Source organism: Peromyscus leucopus, chromosome 8a, assembly GCF_004664715.2.
Source record: "Peromyscus leucopus breed LL Stock chromosome 8a, UCI_PerLeu_2.1, whole genome shotgun sequence".
NCBI classification, from domain to species: Eukaryota; Metazoa; Chordata; class Mammalia; order Rodentia; family Cricetidae; genus Peromyscus; species Peromyscus leucopus.
The window spans coordinates 6965819-6978864 of record NC_051085.1 but is presented as its reverse complement, the minus strand read 5'-3'; the positions used below and the strand labels follow the sequence as shown (position 1 = coordinate 6978864).

The window sequence follows — 13046 nt, the reverse complement described above, 5'->3', positions numbered from 1 at the left end:
ACTGACAAGCAGACCACGTGAATATTATACACATCTTCAAAATGAGACTTTAAAAATGAAGACTATGAACGTGGCAGTTTGGAAAAGGCAATGTGCTACAAGCCTGCTACAGCCCTAACTGCGTGACAATGCACAGATTCCGGAAAAGGCAGAGTGAAATCGGCAGGGCCATCACTCAGACATGATAACCCGAGTGAGGCAAGAAAGGCGTGGGACAACACCACATGGAACTCCCATTAGGCTAGGAGCTGTGACTGCCACCAACACCCCCCCCCCCAGGAGTCGGAAAGCAAAGGTGCACAAGGGAGCCGGGGGTGGGTGCAGGGGACTGGGGGGCACGCCTGTGTTGGGGTCTGCTGCCACAGTGCATGCAACAGCAGGAACGCAAGCGGGAACCGTGCCGGAACGTCAGCCCACGTTCCCAAGGCCATGCATGAAGCTCCACCTTTGTGCTGTACACGGTGAAATGTATCTGTACACCTATATGCCTAATGCTTCTATGCAAAGAAAGGAGTCTTCATGTATCACTTCGGAGGGGTATGCATACGCTGTGCTAACCAGGGCATCGTCACACCAGTTCTGTATGTACCAAAGGTGTTCCCAACTACGCTGTCTCTCAAAGGAGTCATGAACGCGCTCACACTTTGCAGGTTCAACAGAAAGCACCTAGACAGCACCATAACTGTTGGAAAACAAAACAGAAAAATGAGATCCATAGAAGCAGAGAGTTAAAAAAAAAGTTTAAACTGCCTTATCTTGTATTTCCAAGAGTCACTTGTACAATTACAACCTAATCTTCTACATGTCACCTTGTACGCTATTGCCTGTCACTCATACACTTCTACAAAGATCAGAGTATACACAGCAAGGTTGAAAATAATCAAAAGATGTGTATGTTTCAAAAACAGTGAAGTGGGACCTGCCTTAGTACAGACTTGGTTTGCCTAGTTCACACATTTCTCACCGCACGCTTAATGGCTCACCAGTAATCCCACATCTACGAAGCCAAACAGCACACATTTCTTTTTCCTTTTCTCCTTAAAACTCAACCCATTAGTGGCATTTGGCAATGAGCGGTAGCTGAGCTTTCCCGAAGAGGTCCTAGTTCCTAAGAGCAGACACTGTCTACTGCATTAGCTGAGGAGAATGATGGGACCGTAAGCCCTGCTGAGCAGGCAGCTGGAGGGGGGGCCCTGGGGTCCCCGGCCACAGACCACCCCGACTCAGAACTGGAAACTACTGGGTCAGATGCCTGCCTCCATTTGCTCCGCCCACGCACAGTTCAGTCCTGGACGGGTGCACAGGGCAAACAATTGTGCCATTGTTCAGTTTTTAGAAAAGGATAATTTTCTACCAAACAAAAGAAGAAAGAAAATCCCCCTTTAGTTTATGTAATGTGTTAAGTTTGTGGAGTTCCACGGGCTGGAAAGCTTGTGACGCTCAAAGCCAGACCGGGAACTGGTACACACTCCCCTTCTGCTCTGAAGTGTGCTAGGGGAAGGGCAGTTAACGTTTTCAACAGAAAAATACTGCAAGTGACTGTGTGTAAAAAACTCAGAGGGTCAAAGGGAAACACACAACACTTAAAGCATCCCATAAACCATCATGATATGAAGCTCGACAGGATCGCCAGGGGCTCCCGGTGTGCTCTGAAGGAGGGTGGGTGGTGTGGAAGGTGCTGTCCTCGCTGGCAGGTCACTCAGGAGTTCGATTTTGCATACATTATAGAGTTCTGTTCCACGGGTAAGGGCGTCACCCAGGGCCACGGCTGCTAACAGTCTCTGCTGGGTTAGGAGAATGGCGTGGATTCACAAAGCTGTAAACGGTATCACTGTCCACTTGCTGAGAGCAGGTTTGGCAAAGGGTTTTCTCGGTCGGTCTTCTGTCAGCTGGAGGGTCTAAAAGAGAAAAGAAATCCAGAGTTATTAAGGCCGTTCTGAAAACAACAGGAAGCAAGATGGGGGTGACTTCACCGCCCCCCACCTGCTTGTCCGACTGCAGAGCCCAGGCTCTGTGGTCTGCAACCGAAGGACGTGCAGAACTACCTACCTTAGTTCTTATTTGTTCTTACTGCAGTATCCTCAAGGTAAAAAGCCCGAGGGGAAGGGATCATCACTGTGGGAGGATACCGAACAAAGGCACACGGGGCTTTTTGTGGGTCTCGTTGTTAAGTTAGGGGCAGCCAGGGAATGGATTGGGGTCTGGTGTCGGTTTTGGAATGTAGCAAGCTTAAGACAAGCTTTGGTCCCCCGAAGCAGACAGCAGTACTTCTAGGGTTCTCCCTGTCAGCCCAGGGGCGAATTTAGTGAGATCCCATGGGTAATCTCCTCATACACACACACAGTGATCCACCTGCCTCTGCCTCCCGAGTGCCAGGATTACAGGTGTGCACCACTCCCGTCCTCCTCCCACAGAACAGCTTGTTAACATTCTTCTGTCTCCACAGTCATCGGTGGAGGTCTTCCCAGAGCACTGGAGTCCAGGGAGCCCAGTTGAGAGCACTGACTGCTCTTCCTTCCGGAGGACCTGGGCTCACTTCCCAGCACCCCCATGGCAGCTCACGACTGTCTGTAACTCCAGTTCCAGGGGACCTGATGCCCTCTTCTGACTCCCACAGGTACCACACATACATGTATGCAAACACTCCGAACACATAAAATAAAAATAAATCTTAAAGATCCTCAGAGATGAAGCTAAAGGAACCGACATGACAGACAGGCCTCGGGACCTGAGCTCTGTTGTCTGTGGGGACATGGCTGGTGGTCCTGGTGAGTGCAGCAGGGCAAGGCACTGGGAGCTCGACACTGGCCCGCCATCTTCCCAGGCATGTGACTGAGCAACAGAAAACAGTAACAGCTCACACAGTGAGGAACACCCCACCTCTTCCCTCTCAAGACTACTCCGGAGCTGCGATCGTTTCAGAGACTGTCAGTAGGGCGTCTCTGTGGGACGGAGTACCCTGGTCATATTTTCCTTGGTGACGGCTCTGAAGAGCAGAAGAAAGGCTGTTTTTCAGTGGAGACAAAGACAATAAATCAGGAAAAGAAGGCCCCTCCCTCTCTTTCTGTGGACCCCAGGTTTGGCTGAGGGCCTTTTTCGGGGGGCATTCTGTCTTGTAAAGCCACTAGACACTATTTTATTTTGGCCTACAGAACAATGGCTTATTAGTTCCAGAGGAAGAAAAGGCTAAAATAAACCCAGACCCCATTATCTACAAGTAACTTAATTCGGCCTGGTAGAGACACTGTTCTGAGTCTTCTACGTGGGTCCTGAAAGCACGATCCAACATGAGCAGCAGATGAAGTCCTTTGAAAAGGACTAGGCTTTTTCCTTCACAATGAGCGCTAAGAAATCACAGTCTAACATCACTATGACATTAATCACCAGGGGACTAAGTTCCCCAAGTCCCAATCCTGCCTTTCGGAAGTGCCTAGGGAGAAGTGGCAAGGTATTACCTAATTCAGACCCCTCCCTGGTCCCCTTCGGTGTTAATTATTCTGCTGTGAAAACCAGTGCATGATGGGAAGATGGCACACTTCATTCCCCCACAACAGAGGCTGAGCACGTGGCCTGCTTTGATACAGAGGCTGCAACAACTTGGAAGGGAAGCATCCAGAGTGCCCCTAGGCACCCAACATGTCATCATCTAGTTAGGACCGGCCATGGGCCCTGAAACTGGGACATGAGCCTCACCATAGTAGTCCAAAGTCACACCAGCAACAATCCCCAGGCTGCCACACCCCCATTCCCTCAGCAAAGGCCCAGCATCCTCTGGGAATGTCATCATTAAAAAGAAGAGGCACTAATCATCACTCTCCCCGTTCTGCAGACTGGGGGGGGAGGGGAACCTGTGACACTATGTGCCGGAGTTCCCTCCGGGGTCTCCGCAAGGCCTCCTGGGGCGGCCTATGCAGGAAGCCGCCTGCCGGCCTACCAGCTGAGCCAGAAGGGCCCGAGGCGGCTCCTGCAGGGGGCCCGCTTCACAAAAACCCCTCACTCACTTCAGCCCTCGGGGAGGCCACTGCTTTTAGTTCTTCTTTTCTGTGGCAGAAGGAAAACAGTGTAAAGGAACCAGACAGACCCCAAGAGAAACACAACCATCCTGAAAGGGACGGCATTGAGGACTCAGATGAACAAAGGAGTCCTGGAGAGAGACCCTTGAACGTCCTAACAGCTTCTGCAGCTCACTGTCGGTGTCTCTCCATCAAACAAGAGCTGAGGGGGGGGGGGGCAACGTGACAGGACCAGCCACTAACTGGGGGTTCCATGGCGCTTGGCTGGATTAGTGGGAGTTTCGTGGGGTTTATGGGAGTTCACCCTGATTTAGCTAACTCTGAGGCATGTGTATGTGTTGATGCCTTTGTAGCTTAAAAAATCCCAGACTTTAGAAGGAAGCAGACAGCCGACATTACAGACGATGCTCTGCGGTTACTAAGCCATATACCAATTAACAATACAAAAAGGCTGTTTCACCGCTGACTGCCACAGGGAGGAAGAAGAGGCCTCCTCGCTCCTTGCTGAGTTTGGAGCCAGGCTGTTGGATCAAGGACAAGGAAGTGGTCCATTCTAAAAATATCTGCTGAGAGGTACTCCCTCTGTGATCCTGGCATCTAGGGGGAAGACAGGTTTCTGCCTCATTATCACCAAGTCACACGATGTTCTAAGAAAGGAAGATGTCTCCACAATGACACCCAACAGAAGCACCCAATCAACCTGGATTTGGACACGGAGCGCGGCGGTTCCCACTGCCGTCCCTCCCACCTCCAACTCCACCGTGGAGAGCATGCATTTGTCAGCAGGAACGAGGACGACCCCAATAACTACACAACGAGGTGAGAGGCCGGGGAGAGCGAGAGGACCCATGCAAGTCAGTTAACAACTATTTCTTGGCCAGAATTGTAATTGTCTGGAAGAATGTCTGCCTGGAAAAAGCAAAGTTAAAGTGAAACACTCTGACCTTCGTGCTTCGAAACAGGTAAAAATTTTAAGTCAACCTGCAACTCCAAGGTCAAGCTGGGGACCGTATGTAACATTGAGGATGGATAAGGAGGAAGGGATCCTCTGATGGACAGGCAGCCTCTCCCGGAGCTCAGAGAACAGCAGTGCGTTGCCGAGTTTCAATACCTTTGCTGGAGCACAAAGCAAAGCAATGCCTGCCTGCCCCACTCATCAGTGACCTGCCACACTCAACAAAGCCCCAGTGCTGGTGCCATCCTAAGCAAAACATTTTGGTCAGGCTTCAAAAAAAAAAAAAAGATTTATTTTTATTTTTATGCGCAATGGTGTTTTGCCTGCACGTGTGTCTGTGTGAGGGCATCAGAGCCCCTGGAACTGGAGTTTCGGACAGCTGTGAGCTCCTATGTGGGCGCTGAGAATTGAACCTGGGTCCTCTGGAAGAGCAGGCTCTTAACAGGTGAGGAAGTCTAAACAGAGGTGGTGTATTAGCGCTTTGCCTATCACATCCACGGCTGGGCCTAGGCTGGCTACACAGAGCTGGCCAGAGAGGGGCTGGGGAGGAGCCGTCTGTGTAGAAACCCATCGAGGCAAATGCCGTCTAGGAGCCGGGCTAGGCACTGGAAGGCAAGTTTTTATTTGGTGGCAAAGCCTCCCAGAAGGAAACCTGGACCTTGTGTAGCCCACCTGTCTGGAGGAATGAGCGAGTGTGTTCTAAAGAGAGGTTTGTGCTCTGCTGAGAGAATGGACCCTAAGAACTAGGATCTCCCCAGGAATCTCCCACGGAGAGGAAACGGGTGACGCCCTTGAGGTCGGTCAGGGGAGGGACTTATCTCCAGGAGAAAAATGTACAACTAGGGATGACCTGGCAGGGGACACTGGCATGAGCTGGTGGTGGGCAGGGACCACTATTCCCCGGGCTGCCCAGCAAAGCACCTCTTCCTTTCTATTTGAACCCACCACCACTGTGAGGATCCCCAAAAGCAGCCTTGGGGAGTCTCTGGATCCCATGTCCCTCTGCCCATATGGCCACAATGGATAACTCTCCCGTCCTGGTATTTACCACCGTCTCCTTTAGATGGGTATTGCGGACAGGTGACCGAACCAGGCTGTGGCCCCTCCAGTCTGGCAACATGAGCTCTTCCTACCAGGTGAGTAAACACGGAAGAGATAACACTTGGGGCAGGGTGGAAAGGCACCAACCTACACACACTGCTTAAAGACAAAAAGTTCAGCTTGCAGAAAAGCAGGAGAGACCCGTGACGTGCCGGGCTGGGCTGTGACGGGCTCTCTTTCCTCAGGAGCACGCTGAAGCTTTTCAAGTGTCGGGGAAAGTCTCCAAGGCCTGGCTGGGAAGGCTGGAGACAGCACTCGCAAGAGCCTTTCGCGCCCAGGACACTTTGACGCCTAGACTTGTCTGCCTGCCCTCTTGGCCGCCTTTGTGCTGTGCTGACAAAGTACAGGGAAGCTAAGAGGAGCAACAGTCTTCACACTTCCCAGCTGAGGACAGAGCGGTGCCAGGAGTTACTGACAGCTAAGGACCACAGACAACAGCCTGTCTCCGCCTTGGAAGAAGGCAAGAATCCTCCATGCAGTCTGCTCTCCTGTACATGCTCTTGAGTCGTGGATGCTTCCGACTCATAGATTATGCAAAGTTTGGGATTCTATTCTTTCAAAAGAACCACTTTTGCCAAGTGTGGTGACACATGCCTTTAATCCCAGTCCTAGGGAGAGAGTGGAACACAGAGCATCCTGAGTTCAAAGCCAGCCTGGTCTACATAGCAAGTTCCAGGCCAGCCAGGGCTATATAGTGAGATATTGTCCCCAAAAACAAAACAAATAAACAAAGCAAACAAAACCCAAATCAACCAACCAAAAAAATCCAAACCTAACCAACCAAACAAAAAGAACTACTCTTTTTTTTTGGGGGGGGGGGTATGTTTAAGATCCTCTCCAGATTGTAATTAATGACCCTCAACTATAATACCCCAAAGTTTAACTGGCAAAGACCTGTGGGATCAAGTCCTGCCATCTTCCACACAGTCCACCAGTGTGCTGAGCATAATAAACCACACACTGACCCAGGAGTCATCTTGGGGACACTTCGCCCAGCCTGCTCTCCTCCTACCCAGGTGACTCACCAGCCAGCCCTCCACTCTGCCTTCCCCAGATGTTCCCTACGCCTTGTACGTAGCACTGAAGCATTTGGTGTCCAGAATGCCTGCCTACCACACTCTGAGCCCTCAATACACTGAATTCCTTGAAAGCAGGACAAAGTCTTTGCAATGATTCAAGCACCAGGGAACGCCTGCTATTTTAAGAACACCATCTTAGACATAGTATTTGCCCTCAAGCAGCATAAATTCCTGTGAGTGAAATAAATTGTCTTGATGTTCCAAGTAGCCTGGAAAGCTTAAAGTTAAAAAAAAAAAAAAAAAAAAAAAAAAGGTTTGCAGTACATGTTAGCTGATTAAACTGGAGGGGCCCTTACCCCTGTCCATTCCAGCACCCAGTGTCCTTTGCTTCTAGGACTTCGTCCCATCTGCCCAGTGAGGCTCACTGGCACTCAGGCAGAACCTTCCACTTGTGGAACAGAATCTAAGGTTTGTAATGCTTCCCAGGGAGGGGGTTTTTCAGATAAGTTTCTAAAATTCCTGTTTCTTATAAGAGGAAATTGATACAAGGCACATTTGAACATTCAATGGATTCTCAACTATGTGACAACTAGCCTTCTTTTGTTTCTGTACACCCCACCATAAAAAGCTCTCAAATTCCGACATTCTGTCTGCAACTCCAGTTCCAGGGCTTCTGACACCCTCCCACAGACATATATGCCAGCAAAACACCAGTGAACATAAAATAAAAATAAATTATTTAAAAAAGTCTTGCTATTCTGTCTCAAGCTGCTGTCACCACGAAGTGATCCACCATCTACAGGAGAGAACAGGAGCCTTGAAGACATGCTTACAGACACAAGCCATGACCTGAATAGTCCTGTTTACCTTCACCGGGTGTGAACCTGGGGCGAGGTGGGTAAATGACGGCAGTATGCAGGCTGGGGATGCTCTAGATCTCCTGAGGGTGGGAGGAATGACCAAAGTCCTCTCTTCCTGTTCCACACATACACAAGATCTTGAGAGACTAATATTTCCTCCAACAACAACAACAACTCAGTTCTTCAGGTTCCTCAGACTTCAAACTTCCCCTCCACCTGCAAGGTACCACCAGGACTTGCAGGCAACACAGACGGTGGCCAACAACCAACCGAGGAGGGAAACCGAGAGGGAGCAGAAGGAAGCTGACACCAAGTCTGAAGGAGATGGAGGGTCTCTCCTGACAGGGCGGCGGCGTTGCCGGTGTGCCGATTCCAGCAGGGAGGAGGGAAGTCTTGGGCTCACGTGGCCCTGATCTCAGTGCAGCCCACCGTCCACCTGCACCACGGAGGGAAGCCTGACACAGGAAGCCTGACGGGAACCCAGCTGCCTCTGGCAGGCTGTGCTTGGGCTGAGACACTCAGTGGCAGGCGGCGTTTCTAGCTCCACCTCCTAACAGCTCCGCCATCACATTTTTTGATTATTTATAACTTGGTCTGTATGGCTTTGTGATCATTTTATGAACATACAGATGATCAACAGATGTTCCGGTGAGCCGCTGGGAGGACCTGGAGAAAGATTTTGACTTGGAACCTAAGTCTAAGAATGCCTCTGGCTGGGGTCTCCTTGGCTATTAACTCCCCTAGGGAACCAAATCAAACATTCCACAGGGATCTAAATATTTCACCGAAAAAAGAAAGAAAATGTATGGCCTGGACTGCTTTCACCAGAGAGGAAAAGGGTGGAAGACTAGCCTGGGAGGAAAAGGGAGGAGAGGAAGAGGGGACAGAGCGCCACACAAACCCTCAATCACTCGGGACCGACAATTAGAGCCTGTCCTCCAGAAACCCTGGAATTACCCTGAGACTTCAAGACCAAAGATTCTCATCCTTCAACAAATGACCATCATGCACTTAAAGGTCACCAACCGAATGGAAAATCTAGAATTACAGAGTAAAGTCCGCATCTCCTGCTGGGAGGGAAGGGAACAAAAGGGGACCAGATATAATCCCTGTAGCCCAGTTCTGGGTCCTGATTTCCTGACACCCCCCCCCCAAAACTCTGTTGTGCCAAACCAGTAACCACCAGCTTTTAGAGGCCAGACCACGATGAGCATCTGCCCATCTGCATATTTCTTTCTGCTTCCACAAAAGCCCCAGGAGGCTGGGAGTACCTCTGCATCTCTGAGCAGTTTGAGATGCCTGGTGAGGATGGGAGGTTCAGGTTGCCTAGGCTCTGGCTTCTGAGCAGAGGAAGGCAAAGCTTCTCCCAGTAGCCTGGTCCTGGCTCCAGTGAAGATCAACAGCCTAGGGAAAGGTGGGGTCCCTGGAGCCCTCCTTCAGAGATGCTAATGGAATGCTTTGGTAGAGCCTAGAACCTCGCCAGTCCATCTGTGGCAGACGTTCCCTTTCAAAATGGAAAGCACCAGCCTCTCTAATGTGAATGCCCAAAGTGGCAGGCAGGACTTCGAAGGCACAGATGCAGAAAGCGAGTTCCACCAAACAGGCACGAAAAGAGACCTAAACTAGCGTCAAGGGAAGCAGGTGCGTTTTGCCAACAGTGTAAGAATGGTTCAGTTGCTTCAGAGTCTGCGTGAGAAATTACAGGATCGTTCCAAATCACAATAGACATCAAATAACTTCTTAAAAAAGCGACGAAACACAGTGTCCCACGTAACAGCTCTTATAAAAGCTAGCTCTGTACGAGAAGTATAAAATTTGCCCCGTTATCTAAGTAAAGCCTGGTGAGACTGGATGCCATACAGCCATGAAAACACAGACAACCTCCAAGGTCAGTCTCCGCCATCTCAAGGACCTCATGCAACCCTGAGTGTTTTAATTCCCCTCAGAGTGGAGTCCGGGACGACGTGCTGAAGCGGATGCTCACGTCCAATCTGAGAAACCGGCCCTAGAAGCCAAGCATGAATGAAAAGAAAGGTCCTGTTGGTTTTTAAACAAGAAGCCAGCACCTGGGCTCGGCCTGAACTCTGACCTATCTGCAAGGAGGTCCTGTAGTAGTAGGGCCTTTATTTTAACACTCACAGGAAGAATACATGGAAAACATGTAACAATGGAATTGTCTGTAGGGTTGACCAAGCACGCTAAGGTAGTCAGTCATACTGCATGGGCCTGTGGCTCACATTCCCATGGAAGTCACTCTTGCAACAGGATAAATGGCTGCTACCACTGCCACCTCCTTCCCAGCTAGGCCATGCACCCCTTGAGGGACAGATACAGTTTGGTTTGCCTTTCTCTCCCATGCCAGTAGGTACCCAATGCATTCAATGATTCTGGCTGCTCTGGAGCATGCCCACCCAGGTGGGGTCGGCCACACTTTGGGGCTGAGAAGTGCTCGCTGTATGCCGAGGCATATGAAACACCCAGCAAAAGTCAGGAGAGCCCACGGTCCTCCAGAGGGCTGCTGATTCTATCAGAAACACCCAGGGGGAGGGTTTCTGGTGCTGTGGTTTCCTCAAGAAAGATTCGAGTCAAGATACTGAAGAAACTTGGGAAACACTGACTCATTATCAACTTTCCTTTACTGTCATCAACTCTAAGAAGATCCAGCCTGATCTGGCTGGTGGTGCACACCTTTAGTCCCAGCACTCCAGAGGCAGAGGCAGGTGGATCTCTGAGTTCAAGGCCAGCCTGATCTAGAGAGCGAGTTCCAGGACAGCCAAGGGCTACAGAGAGAAACTCTGTGTCAAAACAGAAAAACAACAACAACAACAACAACAAAAACCTAGTCAGTCTCAGCATGGATGACAGGCCAGCCTTTCAGCTTTTATAATTGAGAGACGGACCTCTGTGGGCTGGTGGACTCTAACCAGAGGCAGACAGCAGGGTTCATTCTCCACACAGCACACCACAATCTGTGTTTACCCCATGTTACAGGCCCTCAAATGAAGTGATCGACGTTAAGAAAAATGTAACACAGATAGCCAATATTCCTGCATTGTGTTAGAATTATCCCCCAATATAAACATGATAGACTCACAATGCTCAAACGTTAGTCAAACTTGCATCACAGATTTGCCTCTTTGGGCAAGCAGCCCATGCATCAACCCTAAATTCTAAGTCTACACATGTATACCGCCAGTTCCTTCTAGTTCTGCCCCTCAGTGTTCATCCCAGTAGGACCATTTTTACAGACTGGGTAGGATTCAAGTTTAAGCCATGCATGTCACACACATTTAAAAGGCTACAGTTCTGCTTCCCGTTGACAGACAGAAGCCCAACAGTCTTAGAGATTTATCACTCGCGTAGCTAACGACAGAGCAAGGAGGACAGCAATCCCTCCCATCCCCACCCAGCTTCTGCTAATGGGTGTTTTCCAGTTTTTATCATAAAGTAGTTTAAATATAAAACTACATTCTGAATTCTCCCCAGAGGGATCTCCAAATACCAAAAAGAGGAAGAACAGCAGAAGATCTTGTGAATTTAGGATCCAATATCAAGACAATGGTGAGATTTAAGTAGCTTTCTTGTGTCAGAGGATGTCTGTCAGACTCAAGAGGGCTCCCTGGAAGCCCGGATGACAGCCATCCAGCACACCACCTTCTCCACACGTGTACATACCTCCAAGTCCACAAGCACCTGGAAGACAGTGCTCTAACCACCCAGGAGCCGGCACTCACAGAACACACAGCCCAGGAGGTGGAAGGCTTTTCTCCAGGCCCTAAAATGAATGCTGTATGTGAGACTCCCAGATCTCCAGGGATGCCTGTCACAGAGGTTCTCTAGTAAGATGTCACCTGGCCAGAGCTGCTCCATTGGCCACAGTGGGGCCACGTGACCTTGTACTGGCACACCAGTCTGAAGAAATAAAGCAGAGGCAAGCCAGGAAGAAGGGGGCTCAGGGAGCTGGGGTGACTAGTGGGGGTAGGTGGTGAAGCTGAGAGTCTGCCTTTAGGCCTGTTTCCCAAATGTAAGAGAAACCTTTAATAAAGTGGAAACAAGTTAAGCTTAAAAGTTAAAAGAAAAAAAAAAAAAGCAAAAAACAACTCCCAGTACTTTTTGGGTCACACCATGTTCCTGATGGTTGACAGAATTCATTCTAAAACAGAAATTCTCCACCAGGAAACCAGACTCCCCCAAGTCCCTCCCGGTCACCCCCTTAGGATGTTCCTTCTCTTGTCCTGTGGGCATCCCGAGATAGACTGTTCTTAGGAAAACCGAGTCAATTTTTCTATGGTCTGTTTTGTTCTGTTTTTAGAAGGGGTCTTCACTATGTGTACCCCACGCTGACGCTACGCTCTTATCTTCTAGCACTGAAAGACTGAGGCAGGGATCGCCGGTGTGCTGTGCCCAGCTCTGACTTTTCCTTTATTACTGAGTGACAGATAGTATGTGCAGGCGGGGGGCACACGCAGGCCACTGCAGTGTGGAAGTCACAGGACAGCTTTGGGGAGTTGGTTCTCTCCGTCTGTGGATTCTGGGGCTCCAGCTCAGCCCCCACCTTGTTGGGTAGGCCCTTCTACCTGCCAAGACATCTCGCCAGCCCTCACTCTATTTTTAACAGGAAAACAAACACACACCCCAAATCCACCTCCCTTAAAAATGTTCTAAAAAGCTAACTAACCACCTGAAGTTTCTTTGGGGTATAATGATGAAATGCACTGTCTCCAAAAACAGAAATGTATCACTAATAAAATTAAAGTGCATCATCTATCTAAATCTCCCATTACAGATTTTCATACAACTTTGTATGAACACACACAGCATGCTATTCAGCCAGAAGAGCAATCCACACGGGGAAACAGACAAGAACTGAAAGCACATTTGCTCATAAACGCTTCCTGGTGAGCTAGGAAGTAAACTTCTCACAATGATGAACAAATTAAACTTCCTTGTGTCTTCAGAAGCCACAACCACACTCTTCTTCAAGGAAGACAAGCTATTTATTCTTCCAAATCTGAACATCTCCATCTCTAAGGTCCAGTAAAATACCTGCATCTCTAAAGTCAAGCCTCCGGCCCAAGTTCAGGTCTGGTGGTAACTG

General features: G+C 49.6%; 1 protein-coding gene across 1 annotated transcript in view; it reads right to left on the bottom strand.

Moving 5' to 3' along the window:
- Window positions 1-1804: 1804 nt before the first annotated feature.
- Foxo3 (forkhead box O3) overlaps window positions 1805-13046 on the bottom strand; it is a 96407-nt gene continuing 85165 nt past the window's right edge. Inside the window, 1 exon segment of the mRNA XM_028890255.2 lies at window positions 1805-1898. The gene's annotated coding sequence lies outside the window, so the exon portion shown is untranslated.